This window comes from Saimiri boliviensis, chromosome 19 (assembly GCF_048565385.1).
Source record: "Saimiri boliviensis isolate mSaiBol1 chromosome 19, mSaiBol1.pri, whole genome shotgun sequence".
Taxonomy (NCBI): Eukaryota; Metazoa; Chordata; class Mammalia; order Primates; family Cebidae; genus Saimiri; species Saimiri boliviensis.
In genome coordinates, this window is record NC_133467.1 from 8357815 (window position 1) to 8371882 (window position 14068).

General features: G+C 41.8%; 1 long non-coding RNA gene across 1 annotated transcript in view; it reads right to left on the reverse strand.

Annotated features, from left to right (window-relative positions):
- The window catches only part of LOC141582212 (uncharacterized), an 82613-nt gene extending 71385 nt beyond the window's left edge, over nucleotides 1–11228 (reverse strand). Inside the window, exon 1 of the long non-coding RNA XR_012515013.1 lies at nucleotides 11082–11228. This is a non-coding gene — a long non-coding RNA (uncharacterized LOC141582212). The remainder of the gene's footprint in view (nucleotides 1–11081) is intronic.
- Nucleotides 11229–14068: the final 2840 nt, after the last annotated feature.

Sequence of the window (14068 nt, forward strand, 5' to 3'; positions counted from 1 at the left end):
CTCTTCTTATGTAGTCACCTTCCATCCCAATACTGATCCCTGGCAGCCACTAATCTGTTCCTTATATTTATAATTTTGTCATTTTGATAATTATATACCATATAATCTTTTGAGACTGACTTTTTTTTTTTTAACAGAGATCCACCCAAGTTGTTCACATATCACTAGTTCATTCCTTTTAAATTGTTGAGTGGTGTTCCATTATATGGATGTACCAGTGTTTGCTTAACCATTCACTCATTGAAGGACATTTTACTTGTTTCCACTCCATTTTTATTTTTAAAATGTGCAAACCTCAGGTCTTCTGCCTTTACAAATAACTTTTAATCTACCCCACTAGTGATTGGTATACACTGAGAGTTGCTGAGCAAGGTGAATGCAGTTGGAGGTGACAGCCGGTGGGTCATAAAAGCTGCTACCCTTTGTAACGAGCATCACATAGGATGTCACTCTGTATAAACATGACTTTGCGAGGGTAACTTTTCAAATGATCTAAACACAAATTAACTGATAGCTTCATTCTAAATGGGGTCAACTCTTAGGTGGCTGTGGAGGGAGGGAACCAGAGACAGTGAGCATGAGGCAAAGAGGGTTGGTCCACTGGAGATGTTACATAAGTGTAAAGAGGTGGGGTGACGGGGGAAATGGTGTGGGAATGAGTAGAACATACCTTTCCTGTGGTTCTGAAACAGGAAAGATGACCACATATACATCACTTCCCCTTCCCGTTTCCCTCAAATCACCACTGGCTGGGCGGTCATTCTCCTTTTAGTACCACGCCCTCTTTTTTCCCCTGCACTTTATGCCTGGTAAAAACATTCCCTTACTGATTTTATAAAGCTATATATAGAAAGAAGACCAAAAACTGCAATGATCTGTGTTAGGACACATTCAGAAGAGTTTCTTGTTTATTTGTTTGCTTGTGTGAGACAAAGTCTCAGTCTGTGCCCCAGGCTGGAGTGCAGTGGCACGATCTCAGCTCACTGACACCTTTGGCTCACTGCAACCTCCGCCTCCTAGATTCAAGAGATTCTCCTGCCTCAGACTCCTGTCCAGCCTGAATATGTTCTTTTTTAAAATCAACTGAGTTCGTAAGTATTTGAAGTTAGCTTAGTCCACTTTGGGTAAATAATTTACCCTATCTTAACATCAGTTGCTACACCTGTTAAGCAGAAGAATCGTCTTCTCTTCCTGAAGACAATAAAACAGGCAAAAACAAAACTACTTAAACTGCTACCTTCCTTATTTCATTAAAATAGCATTCTGCCAAAGTATCCTATGAGAAAGAGAAAGTTCCTAGGTGAACAAATATAAATTTTAGATACAGTCTCTGCTCTCAGTGGGCTCACAATTTAACTGGAGAAAGCCAGAATTGAATGTATAGAACATAAAGTATATGCAAATGCAATTATTCTAGTAATTAAAAATAAATATTTCCACTGGGCATGGTGGCTCATGCCTGTAATCCTAGCACTTTGAGAGGTCAAGGCAGGCTGATCACGTGAGCTCAGGAGTTCAACAGCAGTCTAAGAACACGGTGAAACTTGGTCTCTACTAAAATACAAAACATTAGCTGGGCGTGATGGCACCCACCTGTAATCCCAGCTACTTTGGGGGCTAAGGCAGGGGAATTGCTTGAACCCGAGATCACACCACTGCACTCCAGCCTGGGTGACAGAGTGAGACTGTGTCTCAAAAAAAATAAATAAATAAAATAAAATAATTTCTATTTCTTGGTTCCTTGACACTGTCTTCCTTATTCTGCCTTGGCTGCCCACTCTCACGGTCCTCACTGAAACTGCCATCACACTGTTAAATCACACATTCTGCTCTGTGGCCATTTCCTCCCATCCTTCCAGAATCCTTGGTGAAACTCCTCATGGGATCACACCTGGATCGCCTTGGAACCTCTGGTCATTCACACGTTAGCTACACCTCTCGTTCCCTTAGGCCCTTCAGTCATTTGTTCTCTTCCCTTCCAGAATAAACACAGTGGTCTATCCCCTCCATCGTTCCTTTGCCAAAAACTTCAAGTCCCTTGTCCCTCTCCTTCCTTCCTTTTTCTGATAAAATCTCTGGAATAAACTACTTACTCAACACTTTCTTCACATTTTCTCCATACTTTCTCTATACTCATGCACCAGAATTTAAATGAAAAAGTCACACAAGAGAGAAAGCTGGTACTTTTTTGTTGTTGTTGAGATAGGCCTGGTGCGGTGGCTCACACCTGTAATACCAGCACTTTGGGAGGCCGAGGTGGGTGGATCACCTGAGGACAAGAGTTTAAGACCAGCCTGGCCAACATGGTTAAACTCCGTCTCTACCAAAAACACAAAAATTATCTGGGTGTGGTGGCGCGCACCTGTAGTCCCAGCTACTCAGGAGGCTGAGGCAGGAGAATCGCTTGAACCCAGGAGGTGGATGTTGCAGTAAGCTGAGATTTTGCATCACTGCATTCCAGCCTGGCATTGGCACAAGGAAAAAGGAATGGGATCTCCAACAATATCTACCCAGGGGTAGAGGAATTTTAAAGGATTATTTTTTTTAAGCTGGCCCAGGTTTGAGCATTGAAAATAGGACCTTTTCATAATAAATATTATGTTTTGTCAATAAGTACATACATGTTCAATATAAGTTACTCCAACATTTTTAAAGGAGATTGGAGAAGGAAAAACCAGGGGGAAGAGGCAGAGAAGCTTTTGCCAGAGAGTCAAGAGAGATCAGAACAATATCCCAGAAGTCAAAGGCAGTGAGGGTTTCAAGAGCTGTGCAGTAATGTTCAATGCCATCAAATGAATTACCCAGAGTGAATGATTAGAATAATGACTTGTTAGTGGTCCCAGGCTAAACGTTTGTAATTAATGATTCATTTTGTAAATACCCCCATATCCAAGATATCCTTTCAACAACTTATTTATAAATTCCTGACTACGACAGAGGGCAAGATTCCTGGTTTATAATTTACAGAACTCATTTTACTCTTCTTTATAAAAACATCAAGTAATTAAAGCAGGAGTATCTAATAGATGACAGTCTCATGCTATTGCCCAGAAAATGCACAGAAAACACAAACATGGCTTAGCTCCTTTTCTGAAAAAACCTAAAGGTGAGTCATGGAGAACCTTCTGATTTAAACTGAGGAGCTCTGGATCTTCTGCCAACTTTAGGAGAAAGTCATGACTTTTATGTTCTACCGTAGATGTGTTGGAAATAATTCTTTTAAATATCAGAAAACACTAGGTCATATTTCACACTTTATATTAGTTTTATATGGCTACCATAATAAAATACAATAAAGCTAAGTAGCTTAAACAATAGATATATTTTTTTTACAGTTCTGGAAGTCAGAATTTCAAGATCAAGGTGATGGCAGGTTTGGTGTCTTCTGAGGCCCCTCTTCTTGGCATAAGGCTGCCTCCTCATCGTGTGCTCACGTGGTTTTTGTTTTGTTTTGTTTTTTGACACAGAATTTTGCTCTGTCACCCAGGTGGGAGTGCAGTGGCACAATCTCAGCTCACTGCAATCTCTGTCCCTGGGGTTCAAGCGGTTCTCTTGCTTCAGCCTCTTCAGTAGCTGGGATTACTGGCTGCGCTAATTTTTGTATTTTTAGTAGAGTCAGGGTTTCACCATGTTGGCCAGGTTGGTTTCAAACTCCTGACCTCAGGTGATCTACCCACCTCGGCCTCATGTGACTTTTCCTCTCATACGTATCTGTGTCCTAATCTCTTCTTATAAGGACTCCAATCATACTGGCTTGGGACCCACCCTAATGACTTTATTTATCTTTTTTTGAGACGGAGTTTCACTCTTGTTACCCAGGCTGGAGTGCAATGGCGCGATCTCGGCTCACCGCAACCTCCGCCCCCTGGGTTCAGGCAATTCTCCTGCCTCAGCCTCCTGAGTAGCTGGGATTACAGGCACGTGCCACCATGCCCAGCTAATTTTTTGTATTTTTAGTAGAGACGGGGTTTCACCATGTGGACCAGGATGGTCTCGATCTCTTGACCTCGTGATCCACCCGCCTCGGCCTCCCAAAGTGCTGGGATTACAGGCTTGAGCCACCGCGCTCGGCCGACTTATCTTCACTACTTTTTAAAGGCCCAATCTCTGTTTCGTTTTTGTTTTTTGTTTCATTTTATTTACTTATTTATTTATTGAGATATAGTTTTGCTCTTTGACCCAGGCAAGAGTGCAGTGGCAAGAGTGCAGTGGCACAATCTCAGCTCACTGCAACCTCTGCCTCCCAGGTTCAGGCAATTCTCCTGCCTCAACTTCCTGAGTAGCTGGGATTACAAGCCTGTGCCACCACGCCCAGCTAATTTCTGTAATTTTTTTTTTTTTTTTTTTTTTTTTTTTGAGACGCAGTCTCACTCTGTCACCCAGGCTGGAGTGCAGTGGCACGATCTTGGCTCACTGCAACCTCTGCCTCCCAGGTTCAGGCAATTCTCCTGCCTCAGCCTCCTGAGTAGCTGAGATTATAGGCACACGCCACCATGCCCAGCTAATTTTTGTATTTTTGGTAGAGACAAGGTTTCACCATATTGGTCAGGCTGGTCTTGAGCTCCTGACCTTGTGATCCACTTGCCTCAGCCTCCCAAAGTGCTGGGATTACATGTGTGAGCCACTGCACCAGGCCTAAAGGCCCAATCTCTGAAAATAGTCACATTCTGAAGTTCTAGCAGGTTAGGACTTCAATATATGAATTTGGAGGGGGGAAGCGTATTTCAGCCCATCACACTCTGAAAATCAATTCTACACAATGTAGTGATTTATGCAGCCAAGTTAGTATGATCCATGGTTGAAACAGTTTTCTAATTCACCAAACAACTTATTTTTAAAGAAATTAGAAAAAGATCACATTATTCCAAGACAAGTCATTTCAAAACTTGTCTAGTTCCACTACAGTGGAACACCCTTCAATCAAGCTATGTGTTGACATGAGTTTTCTGGGCTTAGGTCAGTTCCTCTGCTTTTCATGGCAACAGTTGGCTCTGATATCTGCTGTTCTCATTCTATTTCAGATTCTTTAAAGAAAAGTCCTTTAGCATATGTACTGTTTACTTTTTACAGCCTTCATGGCAACAGGATTTGGTATCTCCTCATTTTAAAAGCTCTTTTACACGCCCCTCACCAGGCCCTCCCGGAGAAAAACATTTTTCACCTACTCTGCTAATGTTTCTTAGTAGCTGATTATACCTATGTGTTTGTTTTCCAAAATACTGCCCTGCTCGTTACAACTTGCATAACTTGGAAGCAAGCATATCATTATGCAAAAGGATATATTTACATGAAAATGTGTCTTCTTTTCCTGCAGGCACCAAGTTGCATTGACCTGCCCTTCTGAACCATTCATAGGTTTTCGAAGGGTAGAGCACACATTTACACATCATTGCCTTTGCTGAAGAACTAGTTGGCCTTAATGCTCCCCAAGGGGAATTATGTGTCTCCTATTAGAAGGCAGGGAGGGAAACCCTACATCTTTTACTCCAAGAAATTCCTCAGGAGAATTGGGTGATGCTGTAACCTGCCACATGGGATAAGATGCTGCCTAGAAACAGTGAAAGTCAAACAATAGTGTAAACAAAAATCTTCTTTATTAGTGGCAAATCATTATACTAATTAACATCAAAAGTGAATGAGTAGGCCGGGTGTGGTGGCTCACACCTGCAATCCCAGCACTTTGGGAAGTCGAGGCTCGAGGATCACTTGAGACCAGGAGAGTGAGACCACCCTGGCCAACATGGCAAAACTCAGTCTCTCTAAAAATAGAAAACATTAGCCGGGCATGATGGCAGGTGCCTGTAGTCCCAGCTACTCGGGAGGCTGATGCAGGAGAATCACTTGAACCAGGGAGGAGGAGGTTATAGTGAGCCGAGATCACACCACTGCGCTCCAGCCTGGGCGACAGAGCAAGACTCTGTCTCAACAACAAAAGTGAACGAGTGTGGACGAGTATGTAGAAATTAACTCCAAATCTAAGAAGTGGGTTCTAATTTCTAACTAAAGTGACAAATGTAGTCTTTTAGAATTTAGATGTAGAAAAAGCGTTTTTCCTCCAGAGAAACGAAAAGGCATTCTTTTTCCTGGCAATGCAAACTATAAAACCGATTTTTTCAATCATGATACCATGGCTCACAGGTAGACCCCAGAGTATTTACCAGTGTACCCAAACACTCTTTCTGCCCTCAGGTTAGCTGGAACCCAGGATAAATAATTTTTTCCTGTGTTCCTTAAAATAATTACGTTATTCTGTCCAGACTATGAAATAATAAGCAGTAAGAAGCCCTGTTGTAACTAATCATATTTTCCTTTATATTTTCTTGTATACCAGGAAGCTCTGAAACAAATGTAAAGTTCAACTACATACAATATCATAAAATTCGTATATTTTTTATTTCCTTTTCTCCTTTTGCTTTGATTTTTTTTTTTGTTTTAGTGTTATCAGGCACATATTTTGTGCATATAAATCAAATCCTCTTAAAAAATAAGATAAAAATTTCTATTAGTTGCATTAGAAAATTTAAAATATAAAATACAGTCATATAAACATTGCCCTGGCTGCCTATCAAATTAAAGTGATGATCATCCTAACAAGAGAAGTGACCTTTCATGGAAGTCCTAAAGTAGACTGTAGTTAAAGACATGCTTTCAGCCGGGCGCTGTGGCTCAGGCCTGTAATCCTAACACTTTGAGAGGCCAAGGTGGGTGGATCACCTGAGGTCAGGAGTTCAAAACCAGTCTGGCCATCATAGTGAAACCCCATCTTTTTTTTTTTTTAAAAGACATGCTTTCAAATCTTATTCACAGTTGTTTCTTCCAAGTGGTCATTCACTACATTGTTCAAAAAATGTATATTTAGCTGAGTACCTGTGACTCACACCTGTAATCCCAACACTTTAGGAGGCCGAGGCAGGTGGATCACTAGAGGTTGGGGAGTTTGAGACCAGCCTGGCCAACAAGGTGGAACCCTGTGTCTACTAAAAATACAAAAAATTGGCTGGGCACGTTAGTGCACACTTGTAATCCCAGTTACTCGGGAGGCTGAGGCAGGAGAATCGCTTGAGCCTGGGAGACGGAGGTTGCAGTAAGCCAAGACTGTGCTACTGTACTCCAGCCTGGGTGACAGAGTGAGGCTCCATCTCAAAAAAAAAACACGTGTATTTAGTGAGTCTTCCATAAGTCAATAATATTCAGTTGATATGTGCAGCGCATTATTGAATACAGTCACATAGCTAATACGTAACGGCACACAGCAGCAGAGGCGATGGACCATGTGGGTAGCTCCTAAGATGAAAAACTTGAAATCCATAATTCAGTTTCTTTAAAAATAAGTCCTTCAATTTTATTCTACCTTCAAAGAATATCTGTTTCTCACCACAGTTTGTTATGGATAGCATTACTAACTAAAGTCTTGATATCAAAGAAATAATGGTTAGAAATAGTTCTACCATGGTCTAGAATACTAAAATTTCCCATGACTCCATTACTCCTATTACTGGTGCCCAAAAATACTGGGACACTATAAATTTTCCCAAATGCTATAAAATAGAATGAAGAAAAAACAGAAATATAACTAGCAATGTAACTCATGATTCATAGGAACTGAATTGATCTTAAATCAAGAGAAGCCAAACTATTCTTGGTTTCGAGTTCACAAGAACCACATACTGTATGGTGGTGCAATAAAAAAAGAAATGCTTTGCTAATATATATTTTTAGTTTCTTAAAGACAGGGTCTCACTGTCATGCAAGCTGCAGTGCAGTGGTGCTATCCTAGCTCACCACAGTCTCAAACTCCCCAGCATAAGCAATCCTTTCACCTCAGCCTCTTGAGTAGCTAGGACTGCAGGCACATGTCACACACCTGACTAATTTTTTTTTTTTTTTTTAGAAATGAGTCTCACTGTGTTGCCCAGGCTGGTCTCAAACTCCTGGTCTCAAGTGATCCTCTCACCTTGGCTTCCCAAAGTACTGAGATTATAGGCATGAGCCTCCATACCTAGTCAGGACCTTTTCATATACCATAATGTCTTAACCCCATCTACAGGTTAAGTGTGGCTCAAAAATGTGCAAAATTTGGCTCCAATCAGATTAGTATTCCCTTGGAAAGTTAATACTTCCTTGGAAGAAGGAACAAGAAATCCTCCTTTACTTTGTTTCTCAACCAGTAGTTCAATAACTCTTTGAGCCTATAAATTAAAGAGAAATGAAATGCAACTCTCCAATACATCCAGAAAGCATAATCACTCAAAAAGTTTTAAAAATAATAATAGAACTTTGAGCTCTTGGTGTTTAAGCACTCTAGAAAATTACATTTTTGTGAACTAGCTAGAAAGGCCCAACATTTCTAGAAAAAAAAAAAAAAAAAAAAAAAAAGGATCTCTTCCTGGATACTTTGGATAATATACAGGAGAACTTGGGATAATATACAGGAGATGATTCTTTTAAGACCTTGATTTCTAGTTTAATCAACAAAATAAAGTGATTAGTCATCAACAAATATTTCATATATACAACGAAAGAAACTCTCTCTGGTGGCTTCAAACTCCAGAAGAAAGGGGGAAAAGCAAATGCTTTTTGTTTTGTCTGTGTGGGTGTGAAGTCAGCATAGTGTCCCTGACAGTAACTAAGGCTATAGCGATTACAACCAAGTAGAAAAATACTCTCTAAAGCACCTGGTGCTCTTGCAAACTTCTGCCAACCACCGTACCATCAAATAAATGATTCTTAAACATAGCCCTAATCGGTAATTTCACACAAATATTTTTTGTTGGAACATTAAATATATTTTCAAAAATCTGTAGACTGCAAGACATAGCACCAGAAAGACTAACCCAAGATTTTCTTTAATAAGGCAATAATTTTTCTTAACAAGGAAATAATTTTCTTATTTAACAGAAAATAAGAAGACAAAATAATGCTAGAGCTGAACCTTTGTTACCAACCACGGGTTCTCACGCTCTCAGGCAATAGAAATTGACAGGAGGCTGAAAAAGTTTCCCAAACAAGGCTTTGTTGGGGCTCATGCTGGAGAGCAAGGGATATAGCCCAGGAGAAAGAGTTCCCTGGCTGTATCCAGAGGGGCAGGACTTCATGGTGCTTTAACGATAATATGAAGAAACAAAAGGTATGCAACCGTCATTCCGGGTGCAGAGTGCAGCGCAGAGTGCGCGGCCACAGTGAGAAATCACGTTAGTACGTACATTACGTAATCAACAAACGGCAGAGAAATCCCTCCCCAGGCAGGGGGGTTAGTAGTAGGGGTCAGGATTGGTCATCTCTTGGTCTTGCCTGCACATGGGCAACGGGGTTCACTCTCTTAGGTAAGATTTTGTGGGATGCTGCTTATCTTAGGTTCCTCACAGAGTGCGCGAAGTTTTTAGTCTGCGAGTATGGCACTGTTGTACTGCACCGAGCATAGAAAGTCAACACCAAGACAAAAGTATGCCAAATTACGGGGTTTATTTTTGCCGGCGGCCACCGAGGACTCGCATCTCTCCAACCCATGGCCCCGAAAGGAGGGTGACAAGACCTTTTTATGCCCACCTTTGGGGGTGAGAGTGTGGGGCGGGGGTGGAGGTGAAGGGATTCAGACATTCTGAGGGACAGGAGATTCCGTAAATCACTTCCCGGGCAGGGAGGAGGGTGCGGGCCTCTGGACATTCCGAGGGCTAGAGGACTTGTCGTCACTTCGATTGCTACCTAAGTGGCTTACAGAAGTCAAGATAAGCGTTAGTTTGCACATTAAGTTAAGGTAGAAATAACAGATCTTAGTCACTTATTACAAGCTGCAGGAACCAGGATGGAATTAGATTGAGCTGCTTGTCCTGGTCATTACAGGTAAGCAAAGGCTAGCAATTTTGGCAGTTACTGATAAGAGAAGGTGAGCAGCTTTTGTGGGCATTTTGCAGAGCAAACTAGCAGTTTTATTTACAGAAGCCAAGGCCAGCAGTTACTGTGAGGAGAATGGGGCAGCCGTTACAACTTATTTTAAAAACAGCTTTTTCTTTTATAAAATGGCGTTGCTTAGGTTCTAACTCTAGGCTAGCTATGTTACAGCACCACTGGGAACGGTGGTTAGAGGGTATGTATTGAAAAAGCTACGTGTTCGTGGGCATGGGCTGAGTCCTGTCCCTCCTCTGTCTCATTTTTACTTTTGTGCCCATTTCTGAATTGGTCTTTGTTGGGGTTGAATTTTAGCAATTGTGAGGGTTTCTAGATTTCTAGAAATATCAGTTAGTTAAACTTCAATTTTTGGTTTTCCAAACTTTTTTTTTTTTTTTTGAGAGAGAGAGAGTCTCACTGTGTCACCTCAGCTCACTGAAACATCCACCTCCGGGGTAAAGTTATTCTCATCCCTCAGCCTCCTGAGTTATCTGGAAATACAGGCACCTGCAACCACGTCCGGCTAATTTTTGTATTTTTAATAGAGACAGGGTTTCACAATTTGGCTAGGCTGGCCTCCAGCTCTTGACATCAAGTGATCTGCCTGCCTCAGCCTCCCAAAGTGCTGGGATTACAGGCATGAGCCACCACTCCAGGCCACTTTGTTGTTGTTTTTTAATTACAGATTTTCTTTTGTAGAGTAGTTTTCAGGCCACAGCAAAACTGAGCAGAAGATACAGAGGTTTTTCCATTTACCCACTGCCCACACCCAGGTATAGCCTTGGCTGTTATCAACATTGCCCACCAGAGTGGCATATTCGTTACAAACATATATGTAAATATTTATTACAAATTTCTCCAAACCCATAGAATGCACAACACCCAGAGTGAACCCTAATGAGACAATGTGGGTTCTATGGATTCTAGTGATAATGTGTCGATGTAGGTTCATCAGTTTTTCAGACAGTTTTAAATCATAAAAGAAAAAAAAATGTCTCACACTGCCTCATTCATTCATGTGTTCAAGACAGGACCCTCAAAATATACAGTCTTTGTAGCAAATAATAGTTTTGTGATAAGGTAATTAGCAAGACACAGACGTAGATGTGATGGGAGTAGAGAATAACTGAAAGCAAAAGGGATGGAAAGGATGGAAAGAATTCAAAGAAAAAAGAAAAAAAGACCAGCAAACTTACCTTCTCCACCCTTGCCAGAGGTGCACTAATGAGATTACTCCTTGCCTTTTGGGGCATCTCAGCCCTGCCCAGGTCTTTTAAAAATACAACCGGTAGACAGACCAGAGAATCCCATCCGATGATTCAGCTATTATGCAACGACAATGATTCATCTCTCTTCAATCTCTATTTTCTCTCTGGCTGTCTTTTCCATTTCTATCACCTAGGCTGCCAACTGAATGTCAATGACTGACAAATCTTTATCTTTTGCTCATACCTCTTTCTCGGTTACAGACTCCTTTACCTAACTGACAAAGAACTAGCTTCACTTGGTTTTCTCAGAAGTTTCTCAAAGTCAATATATCCAAAGACGAATTCATCGACTTCCCCCCCAATCTGATCATCCCTGTATTTCTATAGTTCATTAATTAATAATTATAGTAGAGACTCATCTTATATAATCCTGCTTCCCCATCAGCAACTTCTAACCTGTCCCACTGAGCTGTTCTTTTATAAACACTTCCTTCCCTCAATTTTCATTGCCAAAGTTCTACAGCACACTGTGCACAATTTTTTTAATTCACCTCCTCCCTTCTCTATTTTGAATTAAGAAAAGATCAGAGATTCTTCTTACTATCGCTTGTTTTCACCACTTGTTTAATGCTTCATTTTCGAGCCTCATTCTCCACCACTTTCTCCTTTAATTTCTTTTATAATTTCTAAGCAAAAAGGACTGCCAGCTCCCCAAAATGCCGAACTTTGCCATGCCTCTCTGCAGGCATGCAGCTTTTCCCTCTACCTGGAATGACTTTACCTGTCTTTGCCACACCTCACACCCTGCCTTTTCCACTGGGTCTTTCTTAGTCATGCTTAAAGACAGCTTTTCCACTTTCTCCTTGAATCCTTTCCACACCTTTACCCCTTCCCGCAGGCAGAGTGATTAGCCATTCCTTTTTCCTTGGTGAGGAGCCAGAGTATGAGTAGGAAAATCCCTTCTCTGGATGCAGATGGAAACGTCCAGAGAGAAGGACAGACTTTGAGGCCCAACGAATCCCATCTGGTGGGATCATTTGCAGAAGTTTTTCTGTTCAGGACTGGAGACAGAGAAGTCCTCTGACCTGCATTTTCCGTGGTCCATTGCTGATCACTCTGTGCTTTCCTCAGTCTTTTCGGAGGGACATATGATTTATTTAGAAACATTAAAATTACTGATTGGATGGAGAACCACCCTCTTTGTTCAAAATGATTATGTCTATTCCTTTTTTTCTTTAACTCCAGCCAACATCATATATTTCTTATTTTATTCCTTAGTTTGGATTTTATAGTTTAACTATCAGAAGTCAACCTCATTTCCAAGTTCTTAAAGACAACTCACTGTGGCCTGGTGCAGTAGCTCACGCCTGTAATCCCAGCACTTTGGGAGGCCGAGGTGGGTGGATCACCTGAGGTCAGGAGTTCAAGACTAGCCTGGCCAACATAGTGGAACCCTGTCTCTATAAAAATAAAACAAAATAAAATAAAATATAAAAAAGACCGCTCACTGTGCTCTCACATCCAATTTACATTAGTGATTTCTGATTTTTTTTTTTTTTTTTTTTTTTTTATGGAGTCTTGCTCTGTTGCCCAGGCTGGAGTACAGAGGTGTGATCCTGGCTCACTGCAACCACAGCCTCTTGGGTTCAAGCAATTCTCCAGCCTCAGCCTCCCGAGGAGCTAGGATTACAGGCTCCTGCCACCAAGCCTGGCTAATCTTGTATTTTTTGTAGAGACAGGGTTTTGCCAGGCTGGTCTCTAACTCCTAACTTCAGGTGATCTGCCCACCTTGGCCTCCCAAAGTGCTGGGACTACAGGTGTGAGCCACTGTGACTGGCCAGCTTTCCGAATATTTTTAAAGCAGGATTTCTGTTGTCAAGAAAGACTGAGAGAAAGGGAGAGAGAAGAGGGAATATTATCATATAGAAACACATGAAAGAGGAGATGTTCTAGTTGAAGCAGGAGCAGGAGTGGGGGCACAGTCAGCCCCAAGGCCTGCCTCCCTCTTGTCCCTGACTGAATTATTACCAGGCATATGTGTGCATGTGTATGTGCATGTGTATGTGTATGTATGTGTTCATGTGTGTTCTCCATAGTCCCAATTCAGAAGCTGGTAAACAGAATCTGTTAACAAAACAAATGCTCCTTTCAATGACACCTTAAAAAAATGTTATGGCCCGGCATGGTGGTTCACACCTGGAATCCCTGCCTACCCAGGAGGCTGAGACAGGAGAATTGCTTTAACCTGGGGGGGCGGAGGTTGCAGTGACCCAGATCACACCACTGTACTCCAGCCTGGGCGACAGAGTGAGACTCTGTTTTGTTTTGTTTTGTTTTGTTTTTAAGTTATTATAAGCTGGAGAGCTATTAATAATGGAAAAACTTAACAGATTTAAAGGTCATAAAGCCAGGACGCTACTTAATTTAGAAATCAGTGCACATTTACCGTTCATTAAACTCTTCAAAGCTGTGTACTTTTTGTCAGGCCTCCAGGTGCAAGCCTGGACCAGAAAGTCTGAAGTCCTGCCTGCCTCCCACCTGTCCTGGCCATTGATCTCCCAACGGGGAAGATCTCCCAACCCGGAACCCTGACATTAAGCTTCTGACCCCACCTTGCCGTCTTACCTACTCTTATGCTTCACCCCACCCACCACTGTAGCTAAACTTATGGTAATACATATTCCTTGCCCCTACCCCCACCACTGTAATTGATCTTACTCCGTAACACCCCTGCTCCCTCCCCAAAAGATCTGTCCCAACCTATAAAGCCAAGTCCTATCCCACTGCCCTTCGCTAACCCCCTTTTTGGCCTAAGACCACCTGCACGCAGGTGAATAAACAGCCATGTTGCTCACACAAAGCCTGTTTAGAGGGTCTCTTCATTCAAAGCGTGCATTTTAACGCTCTTCAACTCACATCCCAATTACAGCTTAGTTAACATTGATTTATGTTAAGTTGTCATGCCAGTGTTCACT